This window comes from Saimiri boliviensis, chromosome 3 (genome assembly GCF_048565385.1).
Source record: "Saimiri boliviensis isolate mSaiBol1 chromosome 3, mSaiBol1.pri, whole genome shotgun sequence".
Taxonomy (NCBI): domain Eukaryota; kingdom Metazoa; phylum Chordata; class Mammalia; order Primates; family Cebidae; genus Saimiri; species Saimiri boliviensis.
The window spans coordinates 129,834,526-129,861,506 of NC_133451.1; positions in this window are offsets into that span (position 1 = coordinate 129,834,526).

Consider the following 26,981-nt stretch of genomic DNA (forward strand, 5'->3'; position numbering starts at 1 on the left):
GGTGGATCACGAGGTCAAGAGATCGAGACCATCCTGGTCAACATGGTGAAACCCCGTCTCTACTAAAAATACTAAAAATTAGCTGGGCATGGTGGCGTGTGCCTGTAATCCCAGCTACTCAGGAGGCTGAGGCAGGAGAATTGCCTGAACCCAGGAGGCGGAGGTTGCGGTGAGCCGAGATCGCGCCATTGCACTCCAGCCTGGGCAACAAGAGCGAAACTCCGTCTCAAAAAAAAAAAAAATGAAACGATATAAAGGTCCAAAACATCATATTCCTGGTCAAATTGTTATTATACATCTATATACTACAATGCTAGGCAGTTACTAAAATCATATTTTTGAAGATAAATTGGTGATATTTAAAAATACTTTCTGTATATTACAGGAAACAAAATAAAAAACAAATTAAGTAAACATAGTATAGGCTCATACATATATGAACACACATAAAACCCTATAAGTTGTTTTCTTTGAGTGATGAAACTATGGGTTATTCCTATTTGCTCATTTACAATTTCTGCAATTTCTGAATATTCTGTTGTGAATTTGTCTTGCTGTTAAAATCAAAGGAATATAATTTTGCAAATGAAACATATATATTTGAATGTGTTTCCTTTCTGTTAGCCCAGGCATCATTACGTTTCTTAGAAGCTTTTTACAGGCTGAAGGGAAATTGAAGTTGTATTTACTCTCAGAGGTAAAATTGACTCATTTTAGTTCCTATATTTTATCAGGTTGGCTTGAATGCCAACAGAGATTAATGGGTAATTCTTTATCTAGGGTTTTCCAGAACTGCCTCATTTTAGAAGCAAAGAGCTGTGTAAAGCATCCTTCCATTTAATGCCCCTGCTCCACCAAAAACAGCTGGCTTCTTAAAAACTTTCTGATTATGCCTTTCTTCACAAATATTCTCTGTCAAAAATATGTGACTGACAACTAGCTGCTTCTGATCATTTACTAATTTCTATATGAGTTTAGATTCAAAATAAAGATATTTTATTAAAATGACTCCAGTCCATAAATCCCTGTTTAAATAACTGAATCAATGGGGAACACAGTGGTGTCTAGGGTTTTTAATTATTATTTCAGCATCCAAACTCTTCCTTCTATATGGAATATCACATCTAAATATTTAAAACATGTTTATTACTTGAAGTTTTCTGATAACTTATTAAATTGAAATTTGGACACGAGTAAGGGACAAAAATAAAATTGCACTGCTCCCATGATATGAAATATAATCATGGTGTCATGAATCTTTCATTTAATAAGAACTTATTAAATAGCTATTTTGTGCACAGTGTTATAGTTCTCTACCAGGGAGAACAATGAAATATTTGAGGAAAATGATTTTTTTTTTAATTTTTGCTGGTTAAATTTAGGGCAAAAACCAAAATAGTGAAATAATTGCTTATAAATCAAAGCGAAATAAGTCTTTCTTTACAAGGAAAGACAAACATTAAGTAGCACAATACTGTAGTTACACTTAGTTTTTCATATGCAATGCTAATCATTGTTTAGGGGTGATCTCATTCCTCCAGAGCCAAAAAGATCTATAAATTATTTACTCAGTTAATCATGATGGGTAACTGATAAAATGAAGGGAAAAACTATTATTTGTACTCGTTACACTGTTCGTGGTTTATGCCCTCGCTCCAAATGTAATCACATTTCCATAGCCTCCTAAATCCTAGAAGCAAGCTGTGGTCTACAATCCAAATAGATGAAGTTAATGAGTTGTGTCTTGAACCAATGAACAGAAAAAGAAAGAATTGTTAGCATGTCACTGTGATTGACCAATTACTATTAGTGGAGAGGGTGAATTAACTATAGAGTGACCTTGGCAATGTATCTATTTCCTTCCTAGAACACAATATAATGATTACACCACCGTGTCATTGTCGTAATGCTTTGTCTTTATACAGAGAATATTTTTCAGTCATCAGTGGAAGATGAGGTTAAAATGGGAGGGAAAAGACTCTCCTCAGAAATTTTCAAGGATGATTTTTTTCCCTTCAGGGAAAGCAAATCGTTTGTAAGACCTCTGTTAACAATGCAAAAGGTTGCATAGCTCCATCTCGTGGTCAGGAATTAATCTACTGCATGAATCACCTTAGTTACGCACCTCTGTTTTGAAGATACCCATGATTTCAGCAATCTTATAGTTATCAGCGTGTTCCCAGCTAGTGCAATACAAGAATAACTTGTAATATTAAGTAACAGTTAAATATTTGGCAAGTATGTGTCCATTTGGTAAATATTAAAATAATAGAAACATTTCCAGAACTAAATTCATTTAGGTGTTATTTTGACTTTATTTTAGACCTGATTTTTTGTTTCACAATTATTTCTACTAATACCATGAATTCAAATGGCAGTTGGTAAAAATTTTGATAACACAATCACATATGCAGTTCTTCTTGATATTTCAGATATTAGTATTACCCCAGTCTTAAAAGTAAAATAAAATTTCAAAGGATGCTTATAACAAATTCTGAGTCTTGATCAAATTGGAATATTCACGGTTACAAGCCTTCTATAAATATTTTTTCCTAAAAATAAGAATTTTTTTCTTAAAATAAGAATTTAATTTAGACTAAACAATTTAAACTAAAATATAATCCATTCACTCTCACCCTCAACACATACTCAAATATTCAAGGATTCTAATTTTTAAATTACTCAGATACCAATATTCCATAATGAAGATATTCTTTAAGAAGTTGTCTATAGTCAGATTTTTTTTTTTTTTTTGAGATGGAGTCTTGCTCTGCGGCCCAGGCTGGAGCGCAGTGGTGCATTCTTGGCTCACTGCAACCTCTGCTTCCCAGGTCCCGGTTCCCCTACCTAAGCCTCCCAAGCAGCTGGGATTACAGACACAAGCCACTAAGCCCAGCTAATTTTTGTATTTTTTAGTAGAGATGGGGTTTCAGCATGTTGGCCAGTCTGGTCTTGAACTCCTGGCCTGGTGATCTGCCTACCTTGGCCTCCCAAAGTGCTGGGATTACAGGTGTAGTCAGAAAATGTTTTTAAGATACGCTATTGTCTTACTGAAAGAAAAAGTACCAGTGAGTACACACAGTTACTGTAAGTTTTTATTTAGACAGTAACGTAAGCTGAAGCACCTAGAGACCAGAAAGTAATCAGCCAAGAAGAACTGCATGTCCTTCAAAGGGTTATCAGGTCTGGTGTCACTGATAGAGCATCATGTAGTGTAGAAAGCAGAAGTGGTGTGCAACATACTAACCAGCTGTGAGGCTTCAACTGCTCAGAGATGCTACATCTGGCCTCTTAAGCAGTTTTGCAGGCATCATCAATAAACCATAATCAGCATGTAATGGTTTGACAAGATCACCAACAAGAAGGGCCTGGAAGCCATCCAGTCCATCAGCACTGACAGCAGTTCACTGCAGTTTAGTCCTCCTAAGCTGGACATGTTTAGAAAACGGATGACAATGAGAAGTACAAAGAGCAACTGTCAGGCAGACAGAAGTAGAGACCAACAGGAAAGGAAGTAGACGTATCCTAATGCTGAATTAAACCACTTAAGCAAGGCTGAAGCAGCCAGCCAGATTGCAGGTATGCAAAAATTCAATCAATAATTGTTTCTAGCCCATGCAAAGCAGATATGCATATCAATTTGCAAAAGACCCTTATGATGCATACTTCAAATCATAATCATTTGCAAAATCTAAGAATACAACAGAAAATGACAGCTAAAATATTCATGGCTTAGTCTATTTAGAATTCAAGGATAGAAAGTAGCCCCTAAGATTCACTAGTGATAATCATTATTAATTTTGATTATATGTATTTTCCAAGAATATTCTCATGAGATTTAATCAACTATGGTCTGAGACTCTTGAATCTCTCGTTAGCAAGACACAAATGTGAATTTATGACTATCAAAAAGGGCTGTACTCACATGCTAAAAAGTGGAATTCTAAAGGTCAAAAGTAGAAACCATCTGGATTCTTTCCCCTGCACTGTTGTTATAGGTAGTTCTACCCCTGGGGGTAAACCAGGGCCCATCTCATAATTTCTTGTCTCTCTTGCACAATAAAAATTCCTTTTCATTTCATTTTTAGTCACAAGAAGGTCATAATTCTCTAATCAAAATATCCCTATCTGTTAACCATAATCATAACAGAAACTTTCCTCTTTCTTTAGCTTAGACCTGGGAATTACAGGGGAAGGGGAGGCGTTGCATTCAGAGAGACACATGGCTGGCTTAAGAGGGGACTCAGTGGGGAATAAAGTTGGGAGAAGTGCTCCCTCCCCTCCCCTGCCCCAAGTGGCACTGACGTAACCTCACAATACTTTTCCTCTACTGTACCTTGAGAATCATCCTTCAGCCTCCTTGCCATTAGCTGAAACCAGGCCCTCTCCAGTGACAAACCACCCTTTAAAACCCTTGTCTACATTCTACTCTCAACGACTTCCTCCAGATCACTTGCTACCTCCTCCTTTTATTTAAAACTCTTTCCTAATTCTCTGCCATTCACTGTGACTTTCAAATTGGTTCTCTTCCAAAATGTATTTAGAATGTTGGCACATGGTTCAGATGCCCATGTAAATTACATATATAATGTCTGTTTCCTACAGTTCTTGAATTCCTTCAATTTGGCATTCATTTAATTTCTCCTCTGCCTATCTATAGCTGTCATACCAAGTTTGCTGTCATTTAGAATCACGCTGCCTCTGAAATCTTACCCTATAACATCTTTCTCTCTGATTACAATGCCTATTATTTCACTTCTTTTAGTCTCCATCTCCAACAATGTCTTGCTATTCAAGGGTCCTTAAACTTGTCTATTTTTTTTTTCTCACTACCTACAAACTCCTGCTGTCTTTACTTTATTCCCACTTAGGCCAATTTTTTCCCAACACCCTTAATCCACTTGCCTTTATGTCACACTTGGCAAAGTAAATCCCTCACCCAGATCAAAATCTGCCTTTTCTGCTCCTGTATCAGAACTGTTTAAAATTACCAACATCTACCTGTTTAAAATTGTTAAAGCAGCAGGAGGAAACTGAGAAGAAGAATGAGGAGAAAGAGATGAAGGAGATGAAGAGGGAAGCAAGGAGAAGTAGGAGGAGGCAGAGGAGGAGAGGGGGCAGAAAAAGGAGGAGAGAAGGGAGAGGATGCAGGAGGGAGGGGAGAAGAGGGAGGGGAAGGGAAAGAAAAAAGACGAGAGAAGAGGAAAGGAAAAAAAGAAAAAGAAATGTTTTAAATTCAAAATTCATAAATGTACATTTTCTCCATCATTCATTCTTCCTTGGTGTTCTCTCTTCCATTTCCTACAAAATTCTCTCAAATCTCTGCTATTTTATCCTCAAGCTCCCCAATCGACCACTCACTCAGTCACTCCTAACCAATGCCCACGTCTACTATGACACAGAGAGGTTAGAAACCATGTAAAAATTCATAATATCCATCCACAAAAAAAAATTAGTTTTGGCCATACCTATCCTTACATGCTTGTATCCTTATATGCTTAGCTCCTGTTTTATTTAGGATTATCAAAACTATATTACTTGATTTCCATATCAGAGAACATTACAAGCAATACTTTATTTAAGTATGATAACTTATTGGGAGAGGTGTTGTTATTAATTTACCAAATTACTTCAGGTTGCACAGCTAAAATTCAAAGGCAAGCTGCAATGATTCCAGAACGTATTCCTTCGATTGCTGCAATACGATACCAGGAACAGCCCCACATCCTGGTTCTCCACTTGACCTGCAACTGCCTCTTGAGGATGGACATTCATCCTTGATCCCTTCTTTCTTCTGCATATGCGACTGCTTTGATCTCTTCCTTTTGGCAAAGAAACATGATCAGATGTTTCTCATTTTAAAGAAAGTCCTTAATCCCACTAGCTGTTCAATTTACTGTCTTATGTATACCTTTCCTTTCTTTCCAACCTACTTTCAGAGTCTCATTCTCTCCACTTCCATACTTATGAAAGTTCCAAACTTATGGTAATGAGTTTCCTTAACTCATTTCCAATGGCATATATTGATGAATTCACCACAATTGACCATACCTGATTCAATCTTTGTCTCATATGACTTCCTTTATTATCTGAGTTCCTCCTTCTCAAGACCCTCCTCCTTTTGTTTCTAAGACACTATCCAGTTCAGACCCTTATTCTTGTTGTTGTTATTTTATGGTCTGTGCTTATCATTTTTCCTCTTGGGCTCCCCTTCCTCTGTCAAAATCTTAAATATTAGAGTTGGAATCCCAGAATTTGATTCATAGACCCCCGTCTTCCTACTTTCTTTTTTATTTATGCTACTGAGTCTTCATAGACCATCTCATTAAATCTACTAAGGTGAATTAGTACCAGTACTCAGGTGACTCATAAGCTTATATTCCAGCTCAGACTTCTCATCTCCTTCTAACCCACATATCTAATTCCCCATTAAACAGTTATAGTTAGATACATGTAAGTTACTCAAATGTGGCACATGTTAAAGCATCATCTTGCATCCCAATATCTACTTGTTCACCTATATTCTATTGCCTGGAGCTGTTCTCAGGGGAAATGGAGAAATGGAACCAGAGATATGTTGACAAGCAAATGAAAGTCAAAACTATAAATGAATGTCATCATCATAAACACAAATGTTTAAACCCTGAAACAGAAAAAGTGGATAGAGAGAAGGGAAACTTGAATACATCATTAAAGAAAAATATCATCATGTTCTTATTGAGGCCAATATCTCTTTGGGTAATATGGGGAAAGGAGTTTTGCAGTCAGTATAAACACTTAGAAGAGGCTGTGTTCTTCAATTAAGTTACTGAATCATAAAATCAGTACTCCTTAAAGACCCTGTTTGATCTGATGAATTCAGTGAATGTCTTTTGTGTTTATAGAAATATTCAAGAGTTTATGGTCACTTTTTTTCTTCCTTCCTATGGTAAACATTTTATTCAAGAGTTTCATAGCCTTCTGGATGCTCTATTCTGCTTATTTTCTAAATCATTCGGTGCCCACCTAACAGATTCTGTTCTTCTTCCCTTGTCCTTAATAGGTTAAAATCGAACATGCTCAAATTAGCTAATCTTCTAGGTTACAATATTCTGACAGAGACGGGAGAACTTGTTAGTGCACAGGGAGAGGAAGCAAAGTGCAGCTAACACCTTGAGTGTCACCAGAGAGCATATCAGACACAGAAAAAGCAACTAACATTTCCGTTACTTGTCACATACTCGACTACATCCTCATTTCTACGTAAGCTTCTGTTTACTTGACAGCCCTTAAGAGCTCTTTGGAGCCAGTGTGACTTCTCAAATAAATATGTATTTCAGTTTGTGTGCTAATCTATCTTGAGAACTCATTTTAATTACCCAGTAGACATTCACAATGTCTTTCCAGCTGTTACTGTCTATTACATCCTGTAAATAAGCCTTTCGGCTCTTTTAAATAATTCATCTTTGACCTAAAGATGATGAAGGTGCTCAAGCAGTTGTGACAATAGACAGTATAAATCCTCCTCAGCTGGGAAATGAAATGGGTGGCTTCCTCAAAAATAATGCTGCTCTGTGACTTCCACACATGGACACACACTGTGTTGAAGATTTTCATGAATTACATCCCTAAAGTACTTGAAATAAAATGCATGTAGCCTTGATGAGAATATCTCTAGTCACAACATAGAATCTAAACAGAAAAATGCTTGTTATTTAACTAATGCTTTAGGTCACTGAAATGGAAAAAATATTAGAAGGAAAAAAAATTAATCATCAACTACTTTTGTGCTTTAATGAATCATATCATGATATCATGTCCCCCTTGGCTATGGATAGCGCATTCTTACTGTATAAGACAAATTTTATTTCCCTATTCTTTCAAAAATATAACAATTTATTTGGTCCATCAAACTGGAAAAGCTTGCTATCAGTATATTAATAAATCCAAGTATATAACAAATTACATTGTAATAGAGTGATATGCATAACTAAAAAGATGACTTTCTTCTAATTTAATTGCTTTTGCCAATCTTTTTTTAGACACATGAAACAAAATTTGGATGTGATTAGTTCCTTTTTTTAAGTTATGTTTTTCTTGACAAATCTCAAAAAGAATTTTTTAAAACCTCTGATTATTCTCTGTTGGACTTCTGGTCCTTCCAAGATTATATTTTCAAAACACAGAAGTCCATCTGAGAACATTTTTTTCCACTCTGTAGCAAATGGAAATTTATCTTGCAACTCCCAACAGAAACCTGAGAGAAAATCAATGGCCACTTTGACAAGAACAATGCCACTTTCTTTTGAGCAGGTCACCTAGTTCCTAGTAACCTATTCTCCCAGGACACTTTATTTAGAAAATCAGACCAATCACCCCTGAGCTTGCTTGATACTCTGTTTACACACAGTATACGAGGAGCCTTAAAATTCATAACTACTGGGCGACTATTTATCAGTGTCCCTATTTCATGAGAGAATTATTATATTTGTCTTGTGCAAAAAGCAGCAGCTGCTGTGACCATTCTCCATTTAGATTTATCTGTTAAATTGGAATCAGTAAATGGAGTAAGGCATATTATCTCTTTTTGAGACATGAGTTACTATAGGCTATTGTTTGAGAACATGAGTTTTTAAGTCAGACTAATGAAGTTTTGAATCCTGATGCTACCACTTACTGACTTTATAGCTTTGCATTCTTGAACATGGTTCTTAAACTTCCAAACTTCAATCTCATCGTTTGAGAAACAGAAATAATACCAAAAATAACTGCCCTGTTCATTTATTCATTGATCTAGCACTAAGACACTAAGAATTGTACATTCATTTATGTGATAATACTTTTAAAACCTTTGGCATATAGACTAGAATCTCGATAGTCCTCAGAAATAGTGAATTATTTTTGTTACTATTATTACAGTTATCTACTTTACTTAGAGAAATAACCTACATATTTATATCTTTTAAAATCTTTAAGGATAGTGTTAAAATCTAATAGACCACAGTGCTATAATTAATCTTTTAAAATTTTGAAACATAGACATTAAAATAAATGGATTTACAGCCTAAATCTATAGCTCTAAAAGATCTTTCAAGTTTTTATTGACCTTAAAAGAGAAAAAAGAGAAAGCAATATTTGAGATTTGGGATAAAAGCTTAGAGTATCAGGAGTGGGTAAAGCGGAGGTCAGGATTACCTTCTTCAGGTGTATTGACGTCTGATTGTTCATTACAGCACCAAAGCTGCCTTCTTAAGAACCCACATTGTGTACTTAATCCTCAGCAGAAACTCCATTTCTGACAGTGGGAAAAGTGTGTATGTATTGAGTCCTTTCCATTGAGATTCTCTTTTTTTTTTCCCTCTCCCTCTCTCAAAGTTATTTCCAACTATAATACAAAACTTGTGAATTGGCTGCTTCTTAGTAAATCTATGTCATTATAGCAATAAGTAATAGGCAGGTCATTACAAAAAAGGAAGAGGCATTACCACATGCTAGTACTGTTCTAAGTGCTTTTCATGTAATGACTCACATAATCCTCATGACAACCCTATGAGATAGATACTATTGTTACCCCTATCTTTTAAAGAAGACAACCAAGGCACAAGGAATTTAAGTAACTTGCTTGAGGTAATGGCTCATAAATGGCAAACCCAGGCAGCATGGCTCCAAGGCAGTTAAACAGGATACTACACTATCTTGGTGAGAAAGATAAAGATGACAACTAATTTAGTGTAACACTGATTTTTTAAGTTTTATCTTGTAATGATAGTAAGTCCATTTAATAGATGAGATCACTGAAAACAAACAAATTCAGTGAACTAGCCAAGATCTCAGAGCTTCTTAGAGATGAAGGCTGGATGAGAACCCAGGCTTGCTTTCTACCATTGCTTTTCTTGTTCTTCTGTGGCAGAGCCCAACAGACCCCAGATGGAATGGGAATAAATCTGCCTCTCAAACTGCTTTGGTAACTACATTTTTCCTGGAATGAGTAAATTTCTTCACTTTTATACACAAATAGGATTTTAAAGGCTAGCATTAAAACTCTACCTTAGGGTACACCTTGAAATAATAAATATAGGTATTATTGTTGCTTAAGTAATATTTAAGCATATTTATTGAATTTAGATAAAGAATAGCAAGATAAAAAAACAATTAGAAATATACATTTTTAAATCACTATTTACAAAGGCAATTCAAAAAAAAATCTAATTTGTCTTAGTTTTACAGAAATGTGGCTACCATAACTTTAAAATACACTAAAAGAGAAATATTTTCAAGTATGTGTTAAGTGTAGACAAAGCTGGTAAAATAATCTAAACTACAGATCATTGTTGGTTAATTAAATTCTGCTTCATAGATTTAAAACTGATAAAACTGTGTTACCACAACATTTCATTAGATAAAAAGAAAAAGTAAATAACCATCAGTGTGTAGGATATTATGCAGACTTTATTAAGAAACATAAATCTAGTTTCTCTGATAGTGCTCAGATGAGAAGTGAGATAAAAAAGTCGGTTATTTGCTACACACAGCAAAGCATCAACTCTAGCACAATTTAAATGTGTGAGGCTGACCAGGCATTACACATACTGTCACCAGTCAGCTGTGAGATCTGGGAGAAGTCATCAAAGTCACAGTTTCTTTGTCATTCAGATTAAAAAGTTGTACAAGGTTATATCTATTCTTTGCATCTCTAATAGTCTATTTTCTACAGAAAACTGGTTTATACAGTTGCAGCAATACCTATTAATAGAGAACATTAAGCAAGTCCAAATATTTAAGCTATATCATTTATGCCATGTTCTGTATGAATTACATCAAGAAATAATATCAGCCTATTTAGGACTTGGTTATTTCTTTATATATTTAGTCAACAAATGTTATTGAAAACCTAAAAGAAACACAATGATGACTAAAACATCATGCCTCTTCTAAAGAAACACACAGCCTTAGCAGGAGGCAATTTATTGGAGGTAAAAATCCCTCTTTCTCTATCTAAAATGCTATTTTGTAACCTTGCTCTAGAAACAAAAGATTCATTAGAGGTGAAGTCCTAAGTGGGGAATACAAGGAAGTATTAACAATAAGAATAATATTTTGACTGTTTTTTGTAGGCTAAGCAGTTCAGTAAGAAAGAAAGAGCATTAAAGGTAGAAGAAAGAGCGTGTGCAATGACACTAATTTTAAAAAATGGCCTGGGAAAGATCACTTGAGTCCAGGATGTCAAGGCTGCACTGAGCTGTGATTCTACCACTGCACTCCCAGCCTGGGTGACAAAAATAAGACCCTGTGTAGTAAAAAAAAAAAAAAAAGACCTGTTGAATCAACAACTCAGGATCAAAGAAAAAATATTAAAGAGAAGAGGAGAAAATCATACTCTTTTAGAAAATAGATTATATAGTAAATCATATAATTGCAAACAGACAGCCTACAGAATGGAAGAAAATGTTCACAAATCATGCATCTGACAAATTTCTAATATCCAAAATCTATAAAGAGCTTAAATCAACAAGCAGAAAAACAAACAACCCCACTGAAAATCAGGGAAAGGACATAAAAAGATACTTCTCAAAAGAAGACATACAAGTGGTCAAGAAACATGAAAAAATGCTGAGCATCATAATTATCAGAGAAATGCAAATGAAAACCACAATGAGACACACCGTCTCGCACTAGTCAGAATGGCTACTACTATACAGTCAAAAAATGACAGACACTTTCTAAATGTGGGGAAAAAGGTAATTTGTACACACTGTTGGTGGGAATGTAAATTAATTCAGCCACTGTGGAAAGCAGTTTGGAAATTTCTCAAGGAACTTAAAACAGCTATGATTTCATCCAGCAATCCCATTACTGTATGTATACCCAAAGGAAAATAAATCATTCTACCAAAAGGATACTTGCACTCACAAGTTCATCACAGCATTCTTCATAATAGCAAAGACCTAGAAGTCAACCTAGGTACCCATCAATGATGGATTTGATAAATAAAATGTGGTACATATACACCATGGAATACTGTACAACCATAAAAAGGAAAGAAATCATGTCCTTTGCAACAGCATGGTTGCAGCTGGAGGCCATCATTCCAAGCAGAAAGAACACAAATATATGTCCTTACTTATAAGTGGGAACTAAACACTGGACACACATGAACATAACATAGGAACAACAGACATTGTGGATTACTGGAGGGGAGAGGGAGACAGGAAGCATGGGTTGAAAGACTGCCTATTGGGTACTATGCTCACCACCTGGGTGACAGAATCCATACCCCAAACCTCAATGTCATGCAATATCCCCATGTAACAAACCTACACATGTATACCCTGTATCTAAAATAAAAGTTGAAATTAAAAAGAATTGAAACTTCCACCAAGATGGCTGAATAGGAACAGCTCCAGAGTGGAGGTCCCAGCAAGAGCGATGCAGAAGGCGAGTGATCTCTGCATCTCCAACTGAGGTAACAGTCTCACCTCAATGGGACTGGCTGGATAGTGGGTGCAGCTCAAGGAGAGCAAACCAAAGCAGCATGGGGCACTGCCTTACCCAGGAATTGCAATGGGCCAGAAAACACCTGCACCACCCAACGGAGGCCATCAGGAACAACTTTTACAGCTATTCTGGACACTCCAGCTCAGATACTGCGCTTCTCTCACTGTCTTTACAGCCAAGAGACCAGGAGATTCCTGCAGGGCCGACAAGCAGCATGGGTTTCCAGCACAAATCTGAGCAATGATTTCAGCCTATACTGCAAGTTTTCAGCACAAATTTCGGTGACCGTTTTAACTGGAGCCTGGGATACCTGTGAGACACAGCATCCCATTCCCCTGAAAAAAGAAAGGGGGCCATCATTACTGAAGGCAGGAGCCAAGTGATCTGGCTTGGCGGGTCCCACCCCCACAAAGACCAGCAAACTGAAACCCACCAGCTTGACAGTTTTGCAGCCAGCACAGCAGTTTGAGCTTGACCTGGGATGGTCAAGCTCAGTGAGGGGAAGGGTGTCCACCATTACCAAGGCAGTCCATCATTACTGAGGCAGTTCTAACGTTACCTGTGTAAATAAAATTGCAAGGAAGTTTACACAGCCACTGGGCAGAGCCGGTGGCAGCTCAGCAATGCCTCTGCAGTCAGACTGTGACTAGATTCCCTCCTTACTGGGCAGGAAATCTCTGAAAAAAGGCAGCAGTATGTCAGGGACTTATAAATAAAGCCCAACCATCTTGAGACAGAGCACCTGGAAAAAGAGGCAGTTATGAGATTTGCTGCAACAGCCTTAAACGTCCCTGCCCAGCAGCTCTGAAGGGAGCAAGGGAGCTCCCAGCACAGCACTTGAGCTCTGAGAAGGGACAGACTGCCTCCTCAAGTGGTTCCCTGACCCCCCTATATCCAAAGAGACACCTCATACAGGAGAGCTCTGGCTGACATCTAGCATGTACCCTTCTGGGACAAAGCTATCAGAGGAAGGAATAGGCAGCAATCCTTTGATGTTCTGCAGCCCCCATGTGTGATTCCCAGGCAAGCAGGGTCTGGAGTGGACCTCCAGCAGAGCTGCAGCAGAGGGGCCTGACAAATGAAAAACCACAAAACAGAAAGAAATAGCTTCAATATCAACAGAAAGCAGGTCTACTCAGAGACCCATCTGAAAGTCACCAACTTTAAAGACCAAAGTTAGATAAATCCATGAAGATGGGAAGAAACCAATGCAAAAAGGATGAAATCACCAAAAAACAGAACGCTTCTCCTCCTCTAAGGGATCACAACTCCTAACCAGCAAGGGAACAAAACTGGAAGGAGAATGAGTTTGATGAATTGACAGGCTTCAGAAGGTGGGTAATAACAAACTTCTCTGAGCTAAAGAAATATGTTCTAACCCAATGCAAAGAAACTAAGAACCTTAAAAAAAGGTTAGACAAAATGCTAATGAGAAGAACCAGATTAGAGAACATAAATGACTTAATAGAGCTGAAAAACACAGCACAAGAACTTTGCGAAGTATACACAAGTTTCAATAGCCAAATTGACCAAGCAGAAGACAGGGTATCAAGATTGAAAATCAACTCAATGAAATAAAATGAGAAGGCAAGATTAGAGAAAAAAGGGTGATAACAAATGAACACAGCCTCCAAAAAATATGGGATTATGTGAAAAGACCTAATCTACCTTTGATCAGTATACCAGAATATGATGGGGAGAATAGATCCAACCTGGAAAACACTCTTCAGGATATTATCCAGGAGAACTTCCCCAACCTAGTAAGTTAGGCCAACATTCAAATCCAGGAAATACAGAGAACACCACAAAGATTCCTCAAGAAGAGAAACCCCAAAGCACATAATGGTCAGATTCACCAGGGTTGAAATGAAGGAAAAAAAGCTAAGCACAGTCAGAGAGAAAGGTCGGGTTACCCACAAAGGGAAGGCCATCAGATTCACAGCAGATCTCTTGGCAGAAACTCTACAAGCCAGAAGAGAGTGGGGGCCAATTTTCAACATCCTTAAGGAAAGGAACTTTCAATACAGAATTTCATATTCAGCCAAATTAAGCTGCATAAGTGAAGGAGAAATAAAATCCTTTACGAACAAGCAATTGCTGAGAGATTTCATCCCCCACCAGGCCTGCCTTACAAGAGCTCCTGAAAGAAGCACTAAACATGAAAAGGAACAACCAGTACGAGCCACTGCAAAAATGTACCAAATGGTACAGACCACTGATACAATGAAGAAACTGTGTCAACTAACCAGAAAAACAGCAAGCTAGCATCAAAATGGCAGGATCAAATTCACACATAATGGTATTAAACTTAAATGTAAATGGGCTAAATGCCAGAATCAAAAGACGCAGATTGGCAAATTGGATAAAGAGTCAAGACCCATCAGTGTGCTGTATTCAGGAGAGCGATCTTACCTGCAAAGACACATATAGACTCAAAATAAAGGGATGGAGGAAGATTTACCAAGCAAATGGAGAGCAAAAAGTACCAGGGGTTGCAATCCTAGTCTCTGACAAAATGGACTTTAAACCAACAAAGATCAAAAGAGACAAAGAAGGGCATTACATAATGGTAAAAGGATTAATGTAACAAGAAGAGCAAACTATCCTAAATGTATATGCACTCAATACAGGAGCATCCAGATACGTAAAGTAAGTTCTTAACGACCTACAAAGAGACTTAGCCTCCCACACAATAATAGTGGGAGACTTAAATACTCCATTGTCAATATTAGACAGATCAATGAGACAAAAAATTAACAAAGACATCAAGAGGCCGGGCGCGGTGGCTCAAGCCTGTAATCCCAGCACTTTGGGAGGCCAAGGCGGGTGGATCACGAGGTCAAGAGATCGAGACCATCCTGGTCAACATGGTGAAACCCCGTCTCTACTAAAAATACAAAAATTAGCTGGGCGTGGTGGCGCTTGCCTGTAATCCCAGCTACTCAGGAGGCTGAGGCAGGAGAATTGCCTGAACCCAGGAGGCGGAGGTTGCGGTGAGCCAAGATCGTGCCATTGCACTCCAGCCTGGGTAACAAGAGCGAAACTCCGTCTCAAAAAAAAAAAAAAAAAAAAAAAAAAAGACATCAAGAACTTGAACTCAGATCTGGACCAAGTGAACCTAATAGACATCTACAGAACTCTCCACCCCAAATCCATAGAATATACATTCTTCTCAGTACCACATTGCACTTACTCTAAAATTGAACATGTAATTGGAAGTAAATCACTCTTCAGCAAATGCAAAAGAACAGATATCATAACAAACAGTCTCTCAGACCACAGTGCAATCAAATTAGAACTCAGGATTAAGAAACTCACTCAAAACCACACAACTATCCTGAACAACCTGCTCTTGAATGGTTACTGGATGAATAATGAAATGAAGGCAGAAATAAAGATGTTCTTCAAAAACAATGAGAATGAAGAAACAACATGCTAGAATCTCTGGAACACATTTAAAGCAGTGCCTAGAGGGAAATTTATAGCACTAAATGCCCACATGAGAAGTGAGGAAAGATCTAAAATCAATACCCTATCATCACAGTTAAAAGAGTTAGAGGAGTAAGATCAAACAAATTCAAAAGCAAGCAGAAGACAAGAAATAACTAAGATCACAGCAGAACTGAAGGAAATAGAGACACAAAAAAAACTCTTCAAAAAATCAATAAATCCAGGAGCAGGTTTTTTGAAAAGATCAACAAAATAGACCACTAGCCACACTAATAAAAAAGAAGAGAGACGAATCAAATAGATGCACTAAAAAATGATAAAGGGGATATCAGCACCAATTCCACAGAAATACAAACTACCATTAGAGATTATTACAAACAATTCTATGCACATAAACCAGTAAATTCAGAAGAAATGGATAAATTCCTGGACACTTACAACCTCCCAAGACTAAACCAGGAAGAAGTTGAATCCCTGAATAGACCAATAACAAGGTCTGAAGTTGAGGCAGCAATTAATAGCCTACCAACCAAAAAACTCCAGGTCCAGACGGGTTCACAGCCAAATTCTATGACACCTACAGAAAGGAGCTGATACCATTCCTTCTGAGACTATTCCAAACAATACAAAAAGAGGTAATCCTCCCTTACTCATTTTATGAGACAAGCATCATCCTGATACCAAAATCTGGCAGAGACACAACTTAAAAAGATAATTTCAGGCCAATATCCATGATGAACAGTGATGCCTTAATCTTCAATAGAATACTGGCAAACTGAATGCAACAGCACATCAAAAAGCCTATCTATCACAATCAAGTAGGCTAATCCTGGGGATACAAGGCTGGTTCAACATAGGCAAATCTATAAACGTAATCCATCATATAAACAGAACCAAAGACAAAACCCACATGATTATCTCAACAGATGCAGAGAAGGCCTTTGACAAAATTCAACAGCCCTTTATACTGACAACTTTCAATAAACTAGGTATCGATGGAAATATCTCAAAATAATAAAAGCTATTTATGACAAACTCACAGCCAATATAATACTGAATGGCCAAAAACTGGAAGCATTCCCATTGAAAACTGGCACTAGATGAGGGTGCCCTCTCTCACCATTCCTATTCAACATAGTATTGGAAGTTCTAGCCAAAACAATCAGGCAAGAAAAAAAAATAATAAAGAGTATTCAATTAGGAAAAGAGGAAGTCAAATTGTCTCTATTTGTGGATGACATGATTATATATCTAGAAGACCCAATCATCTCAGCCCTAAATCTTCTTAAGCTGATAAACAACTTCAGCAAAGTCTCGTGATACAAAATCAATGTGCACAAATCACAAGCATTCCTATACACCAATAACAGACAGCCAAATCATGAGCGAACTCCCATTTACAATTGCTACAAAGAGAATAAAATACCTAAAAATACAACTAACAAAGGATGTGAAGGACCTCTTCAAGGAGAATTACAAACTACTGCTCAAGGAAATAAGAAAGGACACAAACAGATGAAAAAATATTCCATGTTCATGGTTGGGAAGAATAAATATTGTGAAAATAACCATATTGCCAAAAGTAATTTATAGTTTCATTGCTATCCCTATCAAACTACCATTGACCTTTTTCACAAAACTGGAAAAAACCACCTTAAACTTAATATGGAACCAAAAGAGAGCCCACATAGCCAAGACAATCCTACGCAAAAAGAAGAAAGTGGAGGCATCACGCTACCTGACTTCAAACTATACCATAAGGCTACAGTAATGAAAACAGCACGGTACTGGTACCAAAGCAGAGATATAAACCAATGGAATAGAATAGAGGCCTCAGAAATAATGCTACACACCTACAACTATCTGACCTTTGACAAACCTGACAAAATCAAACAATGGGTAAAGGATTCCCTGTTTAAAAAATGGTGTTAGCAAAACTGGCTGGCCTTGTGCAGAAAGCTGAAACTGGGCCCCTTCCTCACACCTTATACAAAAATTAACTCCATATGGATTAAAGATTTAAACATAAGACCTAACACCATAAAAACCCTAGAAGAAAACCCAGGCAATACCATTCAGGACATAGGCATAGGCAAGGACTTCGTAACTAAAACATCGAAAGCAATGGCAACAAAAGCCAAAATGGACAAATGGGATATAATTAAAGTTAATAGCAAAAGAAACAATGATTAGAGTGAACTGGCAGCCAACAGAATGGAAAAAAAATTTTGCAAGCTACGTATCTGACAAAGGGCTAATATCCAGAATCTACAAAGAAATAAAAAAAATTTACAAGAAAAAAAAAAACAATTAAAAAGTAGGCAAAGGATATGAACAGACACTTTTCAAAATAAGACATTTATGTGGCAAAAAAAACATATGAAAAAATGCTCATCACTGGTCATTAGAGAAATGCAAATCAAAACCACATTGAGAGACCATCTCATGTCAGTTAGAATAGTAATGATTAAAAAATCTGAAGACAACAGATGCTGGAGAGGTTGTGGAGAAATAGGAACACTTTTACACTGTTGGTGGGAGTGTAAATTAGTTCAACCATTGTGGAAGATGGTGTGGCAATTCCTCAAAGAGCTAGAAATAGAAATTCCATTTGACACAGCAAATCCATTACTGGGTATATACCCAAATGATTATAAATCGTTCTATTATAAAGACATGCACAAGTATATTCATGGTGACACTGTTTACAATAGCAAAAACTTTTAACCAACCCAAATGCCCATCAATGATAGACTAGATAAAGAAAATGTGGCACATATATGCCATGGAATAGTATGTAGCCGTAAAAAAGGATAAGTTCATGTCCTTTGCAGGGACATGGATGAATCTGGAAACCATCATTCTCTGTAAACTGAAACAATAACAGAAAACCCAACACCACATGTTCTCACGCATAAGTGGGTGTTGAAAAATGAGAACACATGGACACAGGGAGGGGAACATCACACACCAAGGTCTGCAGGGGAGTGGGTGGGCTAGGGGAGAGATAGCAGGGGGTGGGGAGGTTGGGGAGGAATAACACCTAATGTAGGTGATGGGGGGATGGAGGCAGCAAACCACCATGGCACGTGTATACCTATGTAACAAACTTGCAAGATCTGCACGTGTACCACAGAACTTAAAATAAAATAAATAAAAAAGAATTTATTATAGTCTGTTGGTTAGCACAGGCGTGTCTGCTGAGCATCCACATGGGAGATTTATATATAAAAATCTCCCGTGGGAAATTAGACATTTGGATAAAAATCAGTTCTGCTCATATATAGATAGATACAGATAAGCAGAACTGATTTTTATCCAAATGTCTCATCTCCCACATGCTTGTTTGATATGTTAATCTGAGGCTTGCCAATGGCCCAATCAAACGGCTAGGCAATTAACTACACTTCATGAGCCCAGGAGGTCAGTCTTCCATATGCCCCATCAAATGGCCTTAACTGCAGCAATTCCTGTCAGGGATTGGAGGCAAAGGCTAACAAGGGTGTACCTAGATAATACATCAATACCAGTAATACATTCAGTAGTAGGGGCTATAACAACAAAGGTTCACATCCATAGGTGGTCAAGGGTCCCAGCAGTGACTGTCTCAGATTCTAAACTAGAGGACATTATCTATTTTCCCCTCATCTGAGTGCCAGAGATTGCAGGGACAAGAGCCACTTGCACACCAGAATTTAGAAGACCCAAGAAGTGCCATTCTCCTCCTCCTCCTCCCCACTGCAATCTAGCCTTGGCACGGGGCCTCTGATCTCACCTGAGGATTGAGACCCTTCAGGTTAATTCCTAATCTTGTTTATTTTCAAAAGCCAGGAGGTCTGGAGAAAAGCAAGCAGGGCTCTCAGACTTCTTCACAAGCCCACAGGGAAAGGCAGAGAGACCCCATGTCAGTTATGGGAGCCACCTGTCAGGATTTGGCCACACATTTTGCATCAGAGGGAGCTGGGTCAGGCAACAGGCCAGGGGGGCAGACAGATTCTTCTGTCCGATGTTACAAGGAAAGCTGGTTTAAGGGGAGCCCGGCTTTCCTAGAGAGGGCTAGTGCCCCGATGCTGTGGCTGCTGGTGCCGTGGCTACTGCTTATATTGTGTTATCCGGGCAGCAACTGCTGTCTGAGCACTCTAAAGAGAGGTGGTTTGTGGTTATGCATCCCAAGTCACGCCACTGTCCTTTACAAATATCAGCAAGCTTACCTGCATAGGAGAGCTAATTAGTCTCTGTGTTCTCTTCAGAATCACTGGGCAAAGCGTTCATGAAGGGCGCTTTACCCTTATTTATTTCCTCTGAAATTTCAACAACTTCCTGCACTGTAGGGCGGTCATCGGTGCCAGGGACCTGCACAGAGTTTCTTAGCTCATGCGAGCCCACTGACCTCTCCTCCCGTTGGTAGAGAACCTTAAACGGTGGGGAATGAACTGCTTCCCTAGTTTTCTCCAAACCTCTTTGTTCTATCTCTCATCTGACCCACTGCATGAGCACATCCAGAGAGTTAGGGGCTAAAGAGAAGGACCAAAGGTCCCTTTTGGAACCAATAAGCTGATATAAACAATCTGACAGCATCCTCCAAGCATGTCCCACAGTGTCCACTAGCACTTTTCAAGACACACTGGCAAAGTACCCCATAGAACCTTCAAACTCTTGCAGTCAAACCACTAACATCCCTCTTGAGTGCCCTGTGGACTCTACTGGCACCTCCCAAAGTACTCCCTTGGGATGTTCAGGCTTTATACTCCTCCAGAATGGCATTATGCCTAATCGGCTATCCTCCTGGTGCCGGTTTGTCAGAAGATCTGGTGAGCTGGAGAGAGCTGAGTCATCAGGTGTCAGATTACAGATTCAAAACAAGGAACCAAACCAAAAGTAACAATAAAGCTTTCAATCACTTACTGTGATCATTTAAGTAAGAGGCTAAAACCTGAGAAAACACCGGTTCCTCTCCTGTTCCATTGTCCCCCACGGAATAGCACCTCAGTCAAGGGTCAGTTGGATCAGCACGGATGTGGGGGTTATTTCACTATAGAGTAAGTCCAGAATAAAAGGCCCCTGCAGCTTTATAAACCCAGGGACAGAAGGGAAGGTGAGGAGGAATGGCTAGGAGTGGAAAAGTACTGAATATTGAGTCAGCGTGGGGAAAATGTGTTCAAGTTTTCCCAATAAGGAGACCTCCAAATGCAAGCATCTGGAAGAGAAATGCAGATATGCATAAGAACGTGGCCAGTCAACAGGCTCAGCAACTCTCTTCAGAGACTGCAGTAGATTGACTGTGTGCCAAGTCTGGTGTGAAGAGGGAAGCTTTCCACTGTGATACCTGTCATGTAAAAAAAGCCTTTGCAATTGCCTATGGTTAGGCTGGAAAAAACAAACGTACACAGATTTGCTTTGGCTTAGAGCCAGACTCTTTAGTATGGTTTCCTAACAGGAAACTAAAGATAGTTTTTAGTATGGAAAACATCATGAGCTACTTTGCATCCGTTTTTTCTAGTTGGAAGAATGGAGCATTGGACGAAGTGGAAAATAAACAATTTGGCAAAGAGAGAACTTTGCAATAATCCAAACAAATGCAATTCTGAACCATGAATATAGCAAGAGAATGAAGAGAAGTATTTAGGGAAACAGCCCAGGGACCGATTTATATAAATTGTTAAACAACTGGATATGTAAGATAAAGGAGTGAAGGAATATTATCAATAGTAATTATTTTAGCTTAGGAGATAGAACACTGAGTATCTTTAGTGAAGGTGGGAATCTAAGAACTTGAGGGAGAAGTGTATGCTTGGGTGGAGGTAAGTCTAATGATTTCTAATTATTTTGATACCCCAAATATTCTGACATAAGACCTAGAGTTCACATGAGAGTTGGAACCTCTACATTGGTTTGGAAATCAGCAGTTAGATGTTCACTAGTTACACCAATTATCCACATAACTGAGTAAAAATTAAATGCATATAATTCATTTTTAATACTTAGACAAATATGATTTATAGCATGAGTTTTATGAATAATTTCATAATTTCTCATGTTTGCTATATTTATAACAACTTTAAAGAGAATGGCCATCTGAATATAAAAATGGCTCTCAAAAAATTATGAAACATTCTGATAGCATGTCTATAAAGTAATGAAACAGAAATAAAGAGTAAAAAGAATTGCTTAAATAATTTGTTTACATTCTAGATTATGTTTCCTGAATATATAACTTTACTTCCTAGAATTAGCCAACACTGAGCAACTGAGCAACTGAGCACTTGAGCAGCCACCTTCTGGGCTTACGTACCCTTACTTAATTCCAAGCTTTGCTTTGCTTCTTTGCTCAAAATCATCAAGGTTTTCCTTTATAACTGTTGTAATTATTTAAGTCTTAAAAGTACCTATTCTAATTTGTTTAGTTTTCCTCTTTCTAGGAGTGCAATGGTGCAATCTCAGCTCACCGCAACCTCTGCCTCCCGGGTTCAAGCAATTCTCCTGCCTCAGCCTCCCAAGTAGCTGGGACTACAGGCGTGTGCCACCATGCCCAGCTAATTTTTGTATTTTTAGTAGAGACGGGGTTTCACCATGTTGACCAGGATGGTCTCGATCTCTTGACCTGGTAATTCACCCACCTCAGCCTCCCAAAGTGTTGGGATTACGGGTGTGAGCCACCGCGCCCGGCCCTAGTTTTCCTCTTTCTAAGTCATCAGTTTTTGAATAAACTACGCTTGCCTCTGGTACCAGTGTTAATCTTATCTACCTTTGAGCTTATATATACCAGCACTTATCTTGTACTTAGTGCTATGAGCTACCTGAGGTACAGATCCTGCCTTATTTATTTTGTATTTCCAAAAGCTAGGTCAATAAAACATTTATGAATAAATGAATAGAGGAACAACATATTGAAAATGTACCACAAGATTTAGATCTTAACTTTAAAGTTGAATTATTTTGTTAAAATAAAACTCATTATTCTCCTCTTGCATTTGGCAACTTGTTCATGCGTCTGGAGATAAAATCCAAAAATTATTCCTTAATTCTAAAATTAAAATGAAGAAACAAAATATAGATTACATCTGAAACATGGTACCAAATAAAATAATAGATGCCTTGAAATATTTCTCTATTTTTTTTAACCAATGGGTACAATAAAAGATATAGTCATTATATTCTTAAGAGTGAATAAAGTTGAGATAAACAAAGAAAGACAGACATATGTGTTAGAATGTTGCTTCCCATTTCTAAAATGAATTTCATTCTTATATTCCAGGCATTAAAACTGTAACACACTTAACTTGATTCTGCTTGAACAAAGCAAAATGATGTAAGTAGTTTCCCTACCAAGTGATGTTTAAATTCTTCTTTTATCTTCACATTTATTAATGCTCCTCAAAAACAGATTCTCAACCTTTGAGTATATCGAGGTTTAATTTACCTTAGAAACTTATGTATACATATTTAAACAGCGAGGAAAAGAGAGAGCTCATGAGATTTGGAAATGTGGCATTACAGGCTTAGCTTTACCATGAAGAAAATGAAACTTTTCTTCCTACAGCATTTCATGGTAGTTAACCAGAAAATAAAATTGACAGGTTGCCAACACTGTGAAAATCCTGTACAAACACAGGTCATGGTATTCAGCCTCCAGTTATGTCTCTTGATAGCAATATTTCTGAGCATTCAATTGGTTTAAACTCTGTTTTGGAACATCAGCTTGGGTTGGCAGACACTTAGAACAGCCTGACATGGAAAGACAAAGCTTCATAAGATTACTCAGAAATCAGTGAGTCACAAAGGGCTTATTATTGTGCAAAATACTTAACTATCAACTTCTCACCAGAGGCTATTACCTGATGTGATTTTGAACAATTTTCCTGGGTGGATTAAGTAAATAAAAGACTTTGGGTAATACGTTCCAAATCAAAGTTTCTCACATAATAGTGCAATCACCCTATTTATTATTTGGTCTGCTCTTCATCCACTTTAAATATACTATGACAAACATTCTTAGCCTACCGCAAGAAACCAATTCTAAGCTCTACCATGATGAATGACTCAGCCTCGACTTCCCAACCTTTCTTTTCTTGGCCTTGCTGCCAAATCGATTTCAAATAATCTATTAGAGGTTACAGGTGAGGAAACTATTCATTTGAAAAAAGAATGATCAGCCAACCAATAATTTTACATCCTAATCTCTGTGAAAAGCAATGCTAAAAGAGAAAATAAGTTTTAAATATCTCTGCCATCTAGGAGCTTACAACCTAACAGAGTGGAAGCAAGAAATTGAAAAAAAAAAAAAAAAAAAAAAAAAAAAAACAAGCACTAAACTGTATGATACACAAGCAAGAGTTAAGCAAATGTGCGACTAATAATCAGTCTACTAGTTAGATAATTCCCAGAGCAACAGGACTCCCTATAATTACATTTCCTTTCCATTTTCCTGTATTATGCAACATAATACGATGTTTTCTTTAGAGAACACCTGGTGGTTTCCTATTATTTCTTAAATCCAGAAATGTGAGTACTTTGGAACCAAGGACTTATGTTTATTTAATTCCATTCTGACAGACTATGGTTTTATAATTTAATTTTTTTAAGTTTTAATTCATAAATTTTGAATAAGAGGTAGTTTTTATTCAACAAATTCAAAATCAATTTTTGAGTAAGTCATAGGAAAAATGTAAATGGCAAAGGCCTGCCTCAGCTACTATCTGTGGACGAGGCCCATTAGCTAATATCAAAAATTAGTGAAAAATATCATGTAATCCGACATAAGCCAGAATGGATTCAAATTGGTTGAAGACATATTACATTCATCCTAAAATATTGAAAAGAAAATTCAGTTTATAAAGAGAAAATGCCTATCTGACCTTGTAAATCCTCTTTCTAAAACTTAAAAGAAATGTAAATCATATTTGATTTATAAGTATGTATATATAACTTCACAGTGATATGTTTGTGAAAGAAGATAATAACATTGCTTCTAAGAACACATTTTCAGCATGACACAAATATAATTACCTGATTACAAAAACTCAGGGCTCCTACTTCAATTAATAGTTGATATTTGACTGGACATAATGGCTCATGTCTGTAATCTAAGCACTTTGGGAGGCCAAAGTGAGCAGATCTGAGGTCAGGAGTTCAAAACCGCCCTGGCCAGCATGATGAAACCTGATCTCTACAAAAATTACAAAAAATTAGCTGGGCATGGTGGTGTGTATCTGTAATCCCAGCTACGCTGAAGGCTGAGGCAGGAAAACTGCTTGAACTCAGGAGGTGGAAGTTGCAGTGAGCCAAGCCCGTGCCACAGAACTCTAGCCTGGGGAACACAGTGAGACTTCATCTTAAAAAGAAAAAATAAATAAAATAAAAAATAAAAATAAAAGAATTGGTACTCAGTGGAGAATCTGAAACGCCAAGAGACATCCTTGGAATTGAATTGAGTATAGCTAGAGGAATGGCTCTTCATGCATAAATCCAGCTAATAAGTATTTGTATTAGTGCACGAATGAATGTGTGTTTATGTAAGTGTGTGTACATACATAGATGTGTGTGTTTGGAAACTTTTAATTATTCTGAAATTCCAGTTATAATAATATAACACTGGGATTTAGTTTTAAACAATGACAAATGTTCAAAGTTAATGGTTCTTTTTTAAAATAGTATAAAATTACAAAAGAAAATAAATTGTTCAGCATTATTTTTACATGATATATTCTATAATATCACAATTTCACTGACCTCATATAATAAAGATAAAAAAGGCATTTTTAAAAGATTAAATACAGATATTGTTATAATCATCATTGCTATATTATTTGGATCCTAGTAGGTCGAGAGTTGCTAGAACCAAGGGGAAGAAAGAAAGACTTCTGCATAAATTTTAAGCATAGAAACATTTTGAGAAGATACTAAGCTAAGGTCCTATATAATGTGGTTAGAAAATCCAGTTTTAGCAGAGCCAGTGATCTGAAAGCAAAATACACCAAAATATTTCTAAAAAGTTAAAATTTCTCAAATCATAGAAAAGTCTCCTAGTATCCATGTTGAATAAAGTTGTTTGCAAAGGAAGCTAAAGACAGAGAGGTAATATTTGCTGACAAAAGACAAGACCAAAGTTGGAACCAGAAGCACTATCTCAAACTCGAAGAATAGAAATTGGTAATGGACTAGAACTTTTGAGGTCAGATTCTTGTTAACCAAGAACTAAGGGAGTATGGTAAATGGGTAGGCTTTCCACCTCCCCTAAGAATTTCCTGCCCCTCCAACCCCCAACCCTGCCAGTATGTTTGACAAATGTATTACTGCATGTACCGTTCTTTTTTTTCCAGTATGGAATGGTTACAGCCAGAGTATCTGTGACCACATGATAATCAAACCATTAGCAAAAACACTGTATTCTGCTTAGGGAGCAAAACGCAAAGACCTCTGTTAGGTCATAATTCTTTTAGTTGATGAAATTCATTCATAGTAAATCCCTAGCCTAGTAGGGAAAGGGGAGTCAAAGAAAAATAAAAGTGGTGGTAGAGGGGTGGGCCTCTCTTCTTAAAAGAGAAATAAGCACAGATGGAGATGAATAGGACAGGTCTATCACAATTTTATATATATATATGTGGTTTATACACACACACACATCATATATATATGATTTATATATATATACATACACACACACACCATATATATATGGTTTACACACACACACACACACACACACATATGCACACACACACCCCACATATATATGGCATTGTTAGAAGCTCAGTAACAATTGGAAGCTGTTTCTGAGAGTAGAGAAGAAGACATACTTCTGCTTCTTTTTTACTTTGAGGTCGTCTTTAAATTCTCTCAAAGAGAACTATGTATTCAGCCCCAACAGGCATGTAAGAGATTGCTGCAGAAACAAAGAGACCTCTAACTGACGTGCCTGGAGACAGCCTGATGGGATGAATTCACCCCTGAAAGGCAAGCAACTTATTCCATGACTGAGCCTTAGGACTGAGCTAGGAAATTATAGTCTAAATGGGACTCTCAAGGAATCTCTCCGCAGCCTTCAAAGGAGGGGATTT